The sequence below is a fragment of the Anabrus simplex genome, chromosome 2, assembly GCF_040414725.1.
Source record: "Anabrus simplex isolate iqAnaSimp1 chromosome 2, ASM4041472v1, whole genome shotgun sequence".
NCBI classification, from domain to species: domain Eukaryota; kingdom Metazoa; phylum Arthropoda; class Insecta; order Orthoptera; family Tettigoniidae; genus Anabrus; species Anabrus simplex.
This window is the reverse complement of record NC_090266.1, coordinates 1,085,277,025-1,085,291,623: the sequence shown is the minus strand read 5'-3', so window position 1 is coordinate 1,085,291,623 and position 14,599 is coordinate 1,085,277,025.

Below are 14,599 nucleotides of genomic sequence, written 5' to 3'. Positions count from 1 at the left end.
TTTGTAAAATATGTTACGGTGTGTTCTCTTCACAAATGAGGTATCTTAGTGTAAACATTAATTAATAAATACATGTTTCTATTTATTCATTCATTTAATATTTCGAAAGTGTGAGAATTCGCAGTGAAAAATATACAATTACAATTTCGAGTACTGGGCTGCTGCAGTCATAAGAAAGGTAAACATTTGCTACATTCTGAAGGGTGTATACCAAAATGTGGACTTAAACACGGAAGATAGGCCTATTTTAAAGGACATGTGGAAATTAGCACAGATATATCTTACGAATAGTGAAATATATACATACATAACATCCTTCATGCAAGAAAGCTTCTCTGTCGGCTTCACGAGACTGAATTAACCTCATTCCAGTCCTTATACTTAGAATCACATGACAAGCCGAAAATCGAAACCTGAGTCTTCGAATAACAATCATAAACTCTAACCCGCTACACCCCGGGGCTGATAATAGACAAATAATTTAATGAAGAATAACCTCGACAGTGTGCTATAAGGAAATTATCTTACAAAAACGTTTAATGAGTTTGAATGTTAACTTTAAGAATATGTATCCACTGCATAAATAATAATAATAATAATAATAATAATAATAATAATAATGTTCATGGTTTTACGTCCACTAACTACTTTTACTGTTTACGGACACGCCAAGGTGCCGGAAGTTAGTCCACGGGAGTTCTTTTACGAGCCAGTAAATATTTTGACACGATACTGACGTATTTAAGCACTTGAAAGTACCACCGGACTGAGCCAGGATAGAATCTACCAAGTTAGGGTTAGAAGGCCAGTACTTCAACCGTCTGAGTCACTCAGACCGGCATATTAACTAATGAAATGTGTGCCCTGTGCACATGGTAATGTGAACGGATTTAATATAAATGATGTAAAGTAACCATAGGTCTATTTTCTGAAAGATTACTGATAAATAATGAACGGAATTTATGCTATGTGATAATCGTGTAGTGCGAACTGTCACAAGTTGTTGCGAATTGCTGTACTTTTACTCCTTTACGAATTACGTACTATAAAGTATTCTAAACATCATTGCGATGTTTCGTTACCTTATATCTGGCAACAGTGGGTAGAGATGGTCCCTACAAATCATAATCTTATCCCCTCAAATGATCAGAAGGGCTTAAACACTCATTAATATATAATCCCACTGTGTAGCAGCATGCATATTCAAACAAACGGTTGTATAGATCATGCTATTAAAGCCATTAAAAGAGTTTGCAGAAGATTTAACACTGATTATACGCGGGAGGATAGCGGGGGACGCCGAATAACGGAAAGTGCTGGGGGAGTATAATGGAGAGTTGGGAGGAACAGCCAGCCACCGCACACCACCATGATGTGTTTGTAAGATGGACTGTCCGTACATTACCTGGTGTTTTGCATACTGCCGTAAAACAAGCCATATATGGCTGCATATTTGAAACTTTTATAAAGTTATAAAACACCCAACGTTAATTTGCTATGCATGGCGTGGTGCATTTCCATGCGTCAGCGAGAAAGATTCTGCATAAACCAGGGCTTTGTACGAACATACATAGCAACAAGAATTTCAAAAGCGAGTATATTATTGAAATGCATTTTTAGATTGGTTATTTGTTTACTATATACATAAATAGGTGTAGAAGTAGTTGTGCATTCGGAAATTGATGTATTACTAAGGCCATTAAAAATATATTGAAGATATGGGCGACTCCTTCATCATTTCGATCTAGCCCATGCCAGGTGCCCTGTAAAACACTGTATCCAACCAGGAGTGGATCTGGTATGTTTAGAACACTCAGGTTTTTATAAGTAACGCATGGCCCCCAAACCTATAGATACACAGTCAAGATCACTTTATAACGTGTCTACTGATTATCGCAATCTTTTCCACGGCTTCTTAGTTATAACTGTGGCAAAATTAAGATTGACGTTTCCACATCTGTCTGTTGCAAATTGGGAATCTTCGATTGAAAAGATGGGGCTTGCACTTATCTTTACTATTCAGGTGCATCAACTCGCATTGGATCCCTGATGCGCTGATGTATCTATGGAGTATCGAGTATGCGTATATCGATGCCAAGGGAGGGCATTATGAACATTTTATATGAGAAACAGTTTCGTGTGGTATACTGGTACGATCTGTTCCTGTGTATTTCCCACGATTATTGTACTATGTAGAATTGTAGAAAATGAGTTCCTACATGGAAATAATGCGTTACCGGATCGGTGTACAAATAACAGGTTTTCTTCCTCCACGTGTGGGGAAATATGTTTGACCGCACGTTTTTGGTACACTCAGTATAGCACATAAAAATTTGGAAGAAATAAGAATTTTTGGTGGTGAAATAATTGCTGGAATGGTTTGAATGGTTCCTAAGGTATAGCTCTACATACAAAGTAACGTACACGAACTTTCCCCATTTGTAAGTCCAGATTTTAATTAAAAATCCAAGAAGCAAAATGCTCCCGGGTACACAGAACATGTGTTGACAATCATGTTAGTAGGACACGCAGAACACGAACAGGGCATACGTATTGTTCGTTACAGGTACTGTTCACTGCAATGAAACTCGAATCCTTACAGCCTAATCAGCATACTGAAGGCAAATGTAGGATGTATCCGTCGGAGATGTACTTCCTCTGTCTCTGGCGTCATATTACTGTATAGTTTGGCATCAAGACTCTTAGTTAATCATCAGTGTGGATAACGGTGGTACGCGCAAGGAAGGTCCATCACCTACCTACCAAGATTGCCGGATATCGCCCCTTCAGAAACAACAGTGTACAGAAATGTAAGGTTAATAGGAATCCTTAATTGCACCACTTCCAGCTCCGTTACCACAGTCAGCGAAGTGCAGTTGCAAAGCTATTTTACGCTGTACTAGGGAAAGTTTTGTGATGATTGAAGCGCATTTTATCAGTTCTTAGTCTTAAGTTATGTTTCCATGTCTTTTGTACAAAGATGGTTACTTGTTACGTTGAATCATCACGGCAATAGTAGATAATGGCTTTCTCATGAAGTAAGTACTTCTCTTAATTAGAAACAATCATTCTCTCCAGCATTAAATCCATATGTACGGTAGTTGGGCGACAATACTTACCGTTGGCCTTTTCCCGCAGCACCAACCTTTTTTAGTTAGGCAGAATGACCGTTGTTTTCTTAGCCTGGATCGCTTTTATATACTCCCTCTTTCTCGCGAGTACGAATACGAACGTGTTTTTAACTCTCCATTTTGCTTTGTGACAACCTCATCACCAACTTCCCCCAACAAACAGACTAGGTGTTATTTCGGTGGTAAGTTACAGTTCAAAAGTCACAATAAAACATATACAGCCAAGACCATGCAATTGCTAGTCATTCAATCCCGTTCCGTTAAAATTTATTTCCCCATTGCCATTCACCTCTTCTTCTTTACGCTTGTTCACGTTCTGTTAAACTAATGCCCTCCGATTTGGATAACGGCCACCCCGTCCAATATTAACCAGTTAGACAGAGCAGTATCATTCTTTACTGGCATTGTAAGGAAGAGAAACCGCATGCTATTAAATTAGTCTTCGTTTTCACGGGAGGTAAATGTGTCATTGCTGTACGCTAAGTGACAGGCTGGTGATCTGAGTTTCCTCCATAGAATCTTAGATGAATATTTCCGCTGGGAATATCCAGTTTCACAGATCTCTTTCCATGCCGCTTGCCACTACACCAAATTAATGTCACCAAGTAAAGGTATACTGAAGAATAGGGCGAAACACCTTAAAATTAGGTTAATATTAAGTGGTTTCCCGCAACATCTTGAATCACAACGACTTGCCTATGAGCATGGAAATTCTCGTGGCTTTCGATCTGAGCAGTTGTTATTAAAATGTACCTGATCTTCTTACACGTTTGCCATGTTTGTCGTATCTTAATACTAACGTTTACATTCGTTACTTCGTCTATTGCCAGAGCTAATAATAAGTACTCAATATTGCTGCATACTGTGCTTCGTAAATAAATTTAAGTAATGCGAATTTCAGTGATTTTTCTTAGTCTGTATTTTATAACTTTAACTATTTGAGCCGAGGATAAATATTGTTGCACGCTTTACAAAAATATCATCAAGGAAAAATGGTTCGTTTTATCCATATGTTGGGAAATAATCCGGAGAGTGTTTGTGTTACGATATTAGTTGAACAGTATGACACAGAAGTACAGGAGCTGTGGGAGCGTAGTCCTTTTTAAAAGAGTGTTACAGACCCTTGTGACCTTGCGCGAGGTCTAGTACAAATCAATCTTTGCCAAATGCATCTTGGCGATCAATTCCGTCCTAATTTCTCAGCAGTGAGGGGGATACGGAGAATTGCTTGTTGTAACTGCATATCAGAGACCTACTGATGTCCAAAATTTAGCAATTACAAGTATTCATAAAAAGATACAGGATAATCATATGCTTATCAGCAGTCTCGCAGGTATTCACAAATTAAATTGGTATGGTTTCTTCAAATATGAGAAGTGATCAGGCCAGGGTCTTGATATTGAAGAGTATGAGGATCAACGTTTCTACTCCAGCAGTGACTCTGCATTCAATGCATTCGGAATTACCAACATAGAGGCTGGGTGCATGAAAATTGTCAAGAAAGACTGATAGAGCTGTTCCTTTTGTGTAGCAGAAACCTACAAGAATATAATTTACTATGTGCAAGAAAAGTAACATACAAAATATCCCATGGTCATCAATGTGTTTAGAGTTAACTGGTGGAATGTTACAGTGCGTAATGGTTCTTTCGCAATCATAAGTTTTCAAGGAGGAGACTCCACAGTATTTCCGCTCAGTCTCAGTTCAACTGTTAGTTTCGAATGACGGTTGTGTTGTATTCATGGGGAAGTCCAACATCCGGTTTTGTGAAATATTGATGTTTCTTGAAAGCTAGACACTAAAAAATTGGGTTTATCAGATAAATCTGTGATTTGTGGCGTCATGAAGAGCCGCATTCCTATTATCGCAAGCGAGTTCAGGGTTTGGCCACGGAGGATTTCCCAGGACGAGTGCAATTTTGTCAGTGGCTCGTGGACCATAGTGGGAATTATTTTGTAAACTACGTGCCATTCACAGATGAAGCACAGTTCAATGAAATGGTTTCTTTAAATGCTGTAACAGCCATGCCTGTGCGCGGCACAATCCCCACACCTTACTCGAACACGACGACCAACATAAGTTCGCGGTGAACGCTTGGACCAGTATTATCGGTGATCACTTAGTCGGACCAAACTGATCGTGTGTACACTTTACTCGTGCAGCACGTAACAAACTAAATCGCATATATCCCGGGCGTTGAATTCGAAGAGGAGGCGTAATTGCATGGATAAGAAGCTCCCCTGATTTGACGCCTATGGATGTTTTCTTTTTGTAAAGTTATATCATAAGCTTTGCGTACGTAACACCTGTCCCGACCAGGAAACACTTCACATTGAGATAATTGCAGCATATGATACATTAGAGCTATGTGTGCTGTATTTGGTATAGTGCGTGAAGGTCTACTACGGTGTAGCGACTGATGCCTGTATTGAATTTTGTTGGCGATGGACAAAACAGCTTCTGATAACAAAATTCAGTCTTCAGTGCCTAACTTTATTGTGTGCAGAAATGACCATCAGTCCATTGATTTTCGTTTCTGAATTATTTAGGAATATACTGCATTTCGTAAAAACTAGAATAAAAGAAAAACTTTACATTAAGTCATTCCCAATATTTCGAGGCATGTTTTGACGCAGGGTCCCGTTCCTTTTTGCTTTTAGACCCCTCTTTGAGACACTTTAGTTTCTGCACAATCTTTTAAATTACTAGAATTGGGGAGCAACAATAACATTTTCATAAAATTTTCTATGATATTACGGTGCATTTTTCGGAACGCTCGCCCCTGCAAGAGCGTCATCAACATACTCTGTATGACAACATTATCTACCCGTACCTGAATACCATTCATGATCATACAAGTATTAGGACCGATGGGACTATACACCTTTATCTTCAACTATTGGGTCAGTATTAATTTTATCGTCGTCTCATTACATTCAACTTATTTACCAACAGTCTCTGGAAACCGTAAACATAGATAGTAGGAGGGTGGGACCAAAACAAATTTTATTGTTATTACTAATATTATTATTCAACACATTAAGCAATATGTTGATAAATTTGGCTTAATCCAAGAATCCTTAGGAACAAGAAATATTAAGCACGAATATTGTACATTCCTATTCAACTCAACGTATTTCTCAAATAGCCTACATTGGTCCAGGGTGACATTTAACCTAATATCCTGAGCAAATGGTATTCTTTTTAATACTATTGGAGTTTGATTAAGGCAGATATTTAATGTAAAAAGAACTAGCACTGTTATTCATTGCACGGCATAACAACTGGCAAAATATAATTACATACTTATTTCAAACTGCTGGAAAAATTCAGACTGTTTTTGTGCCGGAGTGGGAGAAATAAAAGTGAAATCAAAGTAATAAAAGCTTAAACGCGATTGTGCTATTCTTTGTTTTTCCAATTTCTACAATCCTAGGCATATCAGTGACGACTGCATGCTTTACATAAATGTCACTTATAACATAGTACGCCTCTGTAGCGTAACGGTTAGTGTTATTAGCTACCGTCCTCGGGGGCCCGGGTTCGATTCCCGGTACTGCCAGAAATTTAAAACTGGCAGGAGGGCTGGTATGTGGTTGAAATGGTACATGCAGCTCACCTCCAATGGGGGTGTGCCTGAAAAGAGCTGCACCACCTCGGGATGAGGACACGAATTTACTTACTTACTTACTTATAACATAGACTAATTACAACATAAAAGGAACCTGTTTCTCTAGATCCTGAAAGAAGTTACATTAGCTCTAGCATAAGCTCACCCTGAACTCACGATTAACAATATTGATTTATGCATCACTCATCTTTAAAGTCCCAAGTAGACGCATTAGATCTAATAACGATCTCGATTGGATACAAGGAGATACACTTCCAGTTCACAGAACTTGTACCAACCATATTGTCATGCGCAGCTCGTCCCATCCGTAACGGAAAGCCATTAACTCAATTTAGTTAAAAAACTGAACGAAGTTGCCCCGAGTACATCATTCTTGAATGTAACAACATCCTTCATTCGATAACGTTTGGAATACTGCTAAAAATAAAATGTCATATTAATAAGTGGCATTCTCTTCTTTTAAGTAAAAATCTGAGAAAGAAATGTATTGTGGACATCATATAGGCTTCTGGACTTATGTCATATCAAGAAAACAAAGTGAAACTTTTTACGTTTCGCAGAGAACTTTGCTCGGCATCTTCAGAAGAAAATCTCGAATGGTCACGAGAAACACTTCTACAGTAATGTAGAATGAAGTTTGTGGGTAGTAAAAATCTTCATTATTATTATTATTATTATTATTATTATTATTATTATTATTATTATTATTATTATTCAACTCATTAAAAATCTATTGATGAGCATGCTAGTAACAGAATGACATGTTTCGTTCTACAAGAACATTCTCAAGAATATTCTCATATGATATAATTTCAGTTACTGTACATATATGGAACCTGTTTCTCTAGATCCTGAAAGAAGTTACGGCAAATCTAGCCTAATCTATCGCTCTATATAACCACACACACACACACACACACACACACACACACACACACACACACACACACACACACACACACACACACATGTTTACAAGTGATTTCATATAACATGAGGATGTACTTGTAGAACGAAACATGTCATTCTGTCATCAAGGTGTTCTTTAACGGGTAGGTTGTAGTGTTGTAAGTATTATATTCCGTGACTCGACAGACTCAGTTGATTGACTCGATTGACTCAGTCGACAGTGAAGAATAATGTATTTCTTCTTACAAAACAATCACATAGTAGTAAGGAATTCAACAGGATTCTTGTCCATAAAGCATGAGCGGAAATCTCACAAGCTAGTAAGGGATGAAGCAGATGGGACAGTAGTTACCCGTATAGGCAGCTTAAAGAAAGGACCTAAAATACCAAGTAAGAAACTCCCTGAAAGGTAATTACAGAAAGGTACGCAAAGACAAATTTTTAGGTAGTAAGAAATGTAGATGCGCAATTCGTACGTACGACAAGCGTCCCAGAAGAAGTAATATCTTATAATCCATTGTATATAACACACTATGCACAGTGTTCTTCACTTATAATTAGAACACACTTCCAAACTGTCTCCATGGTTACTGAAGCATTTGGCATTTGGCTAACAGTGGGACAAGTTTTTCGATGGCTCTCTCGTAGAATGTGGAGTCCTGACCGTTGAGCCAGTATTTCGAAAGTATTCTGAAATCATCATAACTTTGAAATATCCCCCGCACTCTGCAACAAGGACGTTTTTTCTGAATCCAGAGAGAGGTGAAAATTATGATAAAAATATCATCATGTTACTTCCTTGCTGGCAAGCAGACTGAGACGTTGCCATGACAAACGGTAGAATCATCGTAGGTCTGGGAGGGTTTCCGTTCCTGTCTGCAGAGCATGAAGACCATAGAAAAAATATTTTCATCCGTCATTTGAAGAGCAAGCGAAATTATGTACATAACAGAAATAATTTAAAATGAAGGGGTGTTTCACATATAGCCTACAGAATTTACATATAATCAATAGTGTAAGAGAAAATTGGAAAAACCTCTTGTGGTCTTCCAACAAACCCCAGTCTATTCAGTGATTTTTGAATTACATGAATATCGAATGCCTTTGCTGGCAAGATGTAGTGTTTACAGTGCGCTATGTCTTCTGGTATGGGTTAGAATAAAATTGTTACTTTCATTGACCTGCCTCAGTCTCTTCCTTGGCTTTGAGAATATGAAAGTGGCTGTGGTATGAGTGACACTAATAATGCCATTCCTTATGCAGCCAGTCCCTACTATGAATGGTGTGGAAATGTCGCTCATAGGGTCGGTTGGTGCAGGCATTTCAGTGGGCTTGGCAGACTGATGTGCAATAGCAACTTCTGGCTCGGTGAGGAAAGCAACGGGAAACTACCTCACTCCTCATTTCCCTAGTACTCCTCTTCAGTGACACCTAGGCCATCTATGACAGCTAATGGTGAACCTGTTGATGATCCAACCAGCCTTCGGGCTGAATACTCAACATACATACATGAATATCGAAACCTGCTCCTGGATGAGTAGACTCTCATATATGAAGTACAGTCCAGATATACTCAGTATTGTAAGATAAATTTTAAAAAAAGATCTCTTCTGGTCTTCCTGTAAACCCCCAGTCTGTTATGTGTGTACGAAAACTTTCTCCTGGATGAGTAGACTCTAAATATGAAGTTTGGTTGAGATATAATCAATAGTGTAAGAGAAAATTGCAAAGAACTCCTAAGGGACTTCTTTAAATCCCCAGTCTATTCAGTGATTTCAAATGATATGGATAACGAAACCCGCTCTTGTATAAGTAGATTCTAAATATGAAGTTTAGTTGAGATATAGTCAATAGTGCAATAGAAAATAAAAACAATTCTGGTGTCCCTTTTGACACCCATTTGTTGGCCACGAGAAACTTCGGGTCAGGAAGTATCACTATCGGAGTCCAAGAAGACAACCGCTCAAGTCATTGCAATTTGTCTCCCTGAATTACTGGTAAATATTTCACGATATTGTTCGCATCGGAAGCTGATACATATCACTTGCTGGGTCACGGAAGTGACACAGACAATGGTGCAGTATTCAAAGCATTTGATATCCACAGAAGTAGAAGCTGCTCGGCTGTACTCGATACGCCAAGTTCGGGAGGAATGTTCCAATACTGAGTTTATAGCCTTGACACAAAAGGAACCCATGCTGGCTACACCCAAGAGAGCACGATTCCATCACTAGAAGACAACCTGATTCGACTTGATCGTAGACTACAGCTTGCAAATCTCTCTGAGAATGAGTGATACCCTTACTTCTTGACTGATCCCATCATTTCACTAAACTATTGATAAAATTAACGTACGTTTTAAGGCTTCATTACATGGGAGTTCGTGCTGTGTTTTCAGAATTGCGGTCCGGCTCTATGGCTAACTCGTTAGCGTTCTGGTCTTTGGACCAGCGGTTCCCGAGTTCAATTTCCGGCTGGACTGGGGATTTTAACATTAATTGGTTAATATGTCTGGCTCACGGGCTCAGTTTTCATCATTAGAAATAATCTTTGGTAGGGCCCAATCTTCACAGACATGCAGGTCCCCTATATATCGTCTACTAGCAAAAGATGTTCACCAGGGCTCTCCGGTGGCCATACACCATTATTATTGTCAGAAATGCGTTGTTAATTATGGATTTTGAAAGCCAGGAAAGTAATCAAGATATCAGTTACTCATGCCTTCCTTGTAAGTTAGTATATTCCAAGGTGGTGATAGGTGATGGTAAGTATTTTTTTAAGAGGAAGTATACATGCCAAGGACCAGTGTGAAAGCAGATTGTTTCCAGTCAAAAGGATTACACTCTCGCGATTAGGAGTTCTAGCCACTTCGATAGGCTCCTTTCCCAATCGATTGTGTTATTTTTCAACGGCCATTCACAGTTTGTGGTGTAGATTATTCTGGCCCATTTTTCATGATTGTCGTAGCTGCAGAGAAAAATGTGTTACATCGTGTTGTTTGCGTGCGCCACTTTGAGAGCCATCCATCTTGAGCTTACAACTGACTTGTCAACTGGTAAGTCCCTACTTGCCTTTCAGCGCTTCGTTGGAAGATGTGGCTCTAGGAACAAAATGTATTCAGACAATGCTCGAACGTTTCAGAACGCCAACAGAAGAAAATTCAAACTCCGAAAACTGCTGAAAGATTCAAGATTATAAATTCACATGGCGCTCCAACACATTACGTGGAAATTTATACCACCAGGAGCGGTATGGCGGGGCGGTTGCTGGAAAAACCGAGCGAGTTGACCGTGCGGTTAGGGGCGCGCAGCTGTGATCATTCATTAACTGGCCATACCTGGAAAGATTTTTTCGCAGGCCTCGCTTTTGGGGCCAGAGCCGACAGGCCGCCTGTCAGGCCTGACCTTCAGAGACCAGGTCTGCTGGTCGCCATCAACTGTGACACCAAGCCTGTCGTGTTGTGCAACATAATCTGTCAACAGTCCTGACCCTCCCGTTAATGGAATGATCCCTTAGTTCTCGGTAGGCCAAGCCTCATCCGCTGGCCTTTCAAATTAGTTTGAAATCCTTGCCGGTCGGGTCTGCCGTACTTAGAACTGTGCGATGGACATCGAGGCAGACAGTGTCCAGAGGAAATAAAAATGCTGTTGCGGCTGTTGGAATGTGCATTTGTTAAATCATGGAAACCGAAAAATAGATCGAAGTGGATGAAATCATCGATAAGAGAGCGAGACAGCTTCAGTCACATGAGCCTGATACAACACCTGAGAGAAAATGAACCGGGCGATTACAAGAATTATTTGCGAATGGACCACAGCGACTATGATATGCTGTTAGGTAAGCATGTATTGATTTTTCTCGTTATTACGTTAAATGTTTAATCTGTCTCACACTCATCCTTGCCTTTGACAATATGAAAGTGACTGAGGTAAGAGCGATGCTAGTAATACCATTCCTTATGCAGCCAGTCCTTGTTATGAATGGTATGAAAAAACTTATAGGGTCAGCTGGTGGGTGCATTTCAGTGGGCTTGGCAGACTGACATGCGATCAACGTCTGGCTAGGTGAGGAAAACAACGGGAAACTACCTCACTCCTCATTTCCCTAGCACGCTTCTTCAGTGATGCCTGGGCCATCTATGACAGCTGTTGGCATAGCTGTGGAGGATCAAACCAGCCTTCGGGATGAATACCAAACATACACAACACACAACTGGGACCGAATGGGCAGGATTACTTACAACACCGTGGAACATCAGGAGAAGAAGGAGGATACGCTGCGGCAGAAGAAAAAGTACGCACGTGTAAGGGGCAGTGTGAAGACGAGGAATCCGATCAACAGAGTGGATCCTTCCCGGATAGTCGTTAACTTATCTAACCATTGTTTAACAGAAGGTAAAACTACTGCTCTTGCAAAAGGAGGCAATTTTGCTGTTATACCGGCGGCCATTCCAACAGAAGATATCATTTCCAACATAGATTCAGGAATACGTCAGCTGCCACCAGAGGTTTCCGAGGAAATACGTCACGACTGTTCCAAGATACTCTGCAAGGCCAAGTTACCAAAACGTAATCTTAGCAAAAAGGAGGGGCTTGCGCTGATGAATTCAAAAGCCGACGAATGTATTATCATTTTAGCAGCTGACAAAGGTAATGCTACTGTTATCTTGAACACCGTGGATTATGAGCGTAAGATCAAAGAACGTCTTGACCTTTCAATCTACAAGAATCTTCCCCGCGATCCGACTATGAGTATCCTGCGCAAGACCAATACTCTGATTAAGAAATCTTATATTTCAGCAGAAGAACAGAATAAGCGGAAGAAGTCAGAAATCCTATCTCCAAAACTGTATGGTGTTCCTAAGATCCGTAAGTCAGATGTTCCTCTTCGTCTCATCGTTAGTGCCATTGGCTCTCCTATACTTACGAAGTCGCAAAATATTTAAGCAATTTACTGCAACCTTACGTAGGGACTAAGGACTCACACATCAGAGACTCTGCCCATTTCATAAACAGATTGCGACGCTTACGAGTACAACCGGGAGATTTACTCGTTAGTTTTGAAGTCGTCTCGCTGTACACTATGGTACCAATCAAGGATACTCTAGAACATGTTCAATATCTCTTTTCAGATGAGACAATAGTTTTATTTGAACATGCACTTACGACGAAAATTGTTTTCAATCGAAACATGAATTTTATGAACAGACTGACGGCATTGCTATGAGAAGCCCACTTAGCCCTGTCATTGCTAATTTTTATATGGAGTTTTTTGAACAGAAGCTGTGGAGACTGCAGTAAATAAACCCAGCTGTTGGTTCCGCTATGTGGATGACAGTTTTGTGTTATGGAGACATGGATAGGAGGCACTTGACGGCTTTCTTACACATCTGAATAGAATTCATCCTCGTATACAATTCAGTGTGGAGAAGGAAAAGTTTGGGGAATTGGCTTTCCTGGGCGTGCTGGTGAAGAGAAAGAACAATGGATCCCTAGGGCACCAAGTTTATCAAAAACCAACACACACAGACCGATACTTAAACAAAAATTGCAATCACTATCCTAGACAGAAGCGCGCCATGGTGAAGACTTTGGTAGATCGCGCCCTTCGTGTCTGTGAACCAGATTATATCGAGAAAGAACTACGGCATCTTGACCTAGCCTTAGAAACCAATGGCTACACGGTACAAGAGGTCAGGAGGGCACTGAACCCCAGAAGATAGCCAGCTAGACGAGAACAACCCAGAATGAAAGGTATTACTTTCATGCCGTATATTCGGGACGTTACGGATCGTATTGGAAGGCTCCTTGAAGGTCACCATGTTAAGACCATTTTTAGCCGACCCGTCAGCTACGAAACATGTTACGTTCTGCCAAAGATCCACGTGACCCTCTAACATCTACTGGGGTCTATAGGATACCGTGCAGCTGTGGCACGACTGGCAGAAGTGTCAGTACTCTCCTGACGGAGCACAAAAGGAACTGTCTATTGGGGCAATACGACAAATCAGCAATAGTGGAGCATACATTGCTTGACGGAAAGCATGAGATCCGTTACGAGGTTACTGACATACTGGCCAAAACATCCCACTTCCACTCCCGTCTCTACAGGGAAGCAATTGAAATGCACAAACATCCGGATAACTTTAATAGAAAAGAGGAAGGACTGAAGCTCAGCAAAGCCTGGTACACCCCCTTACATAACTTGCAGCCGATGCTAACTAAGATCAGGGACATCACAGTCAACCAACCGGAGGCTCCATTGCTCGACGCGACCCAATCGGAGGTCGTGCACTCCGAGATCCAATCTGACGACAGACTGATCGGCGCGACCCAATCAGAATTCATGCCCTCATACATTCAACCTGATGACAGGCCGCACGGCGCGAAACAATGAGAGGTCGTGTGCTCAGAGACCCAACCAAACGTCAGACTGCTCGGCGCGACCCAATCGGAGGTTGTGCTTTCAGATATTCAATCAGCCGTCAGATTTCACGGCGCGAAAAAATTGGAGGCCGCACAATCGCATATAAATACAGCTGCCTCCCAAGCAACCAACTCAGTCGCCAGCGGAATACATGAGAGAGTACCTACACCACGCCACAGAAGATGACTACCGCAGCAGTAGTCGAAACGTCTGGACGAAGTGAAAGGAGTGGACCACGGCATAATAGCCCGGAAGATTTTCATTATATTTACACCGGCCGTGAAAGCCTTCATACATTGATACACAACACATACATAATTACTTGTTTTGCGTAGCTATTACTGGTGAACAGTATAGTTGAAAGCGTATTTACTGTGAATATTGTAGCTTCTAATCTGATGAAAGAGGAAAGGAGGATACAGAAGAACGCTTGATTGCGACAGTGAGACACCTCATGTTTTAATTGTCAGAGACACGGCCGCTCTTTGTACATTTCAATACA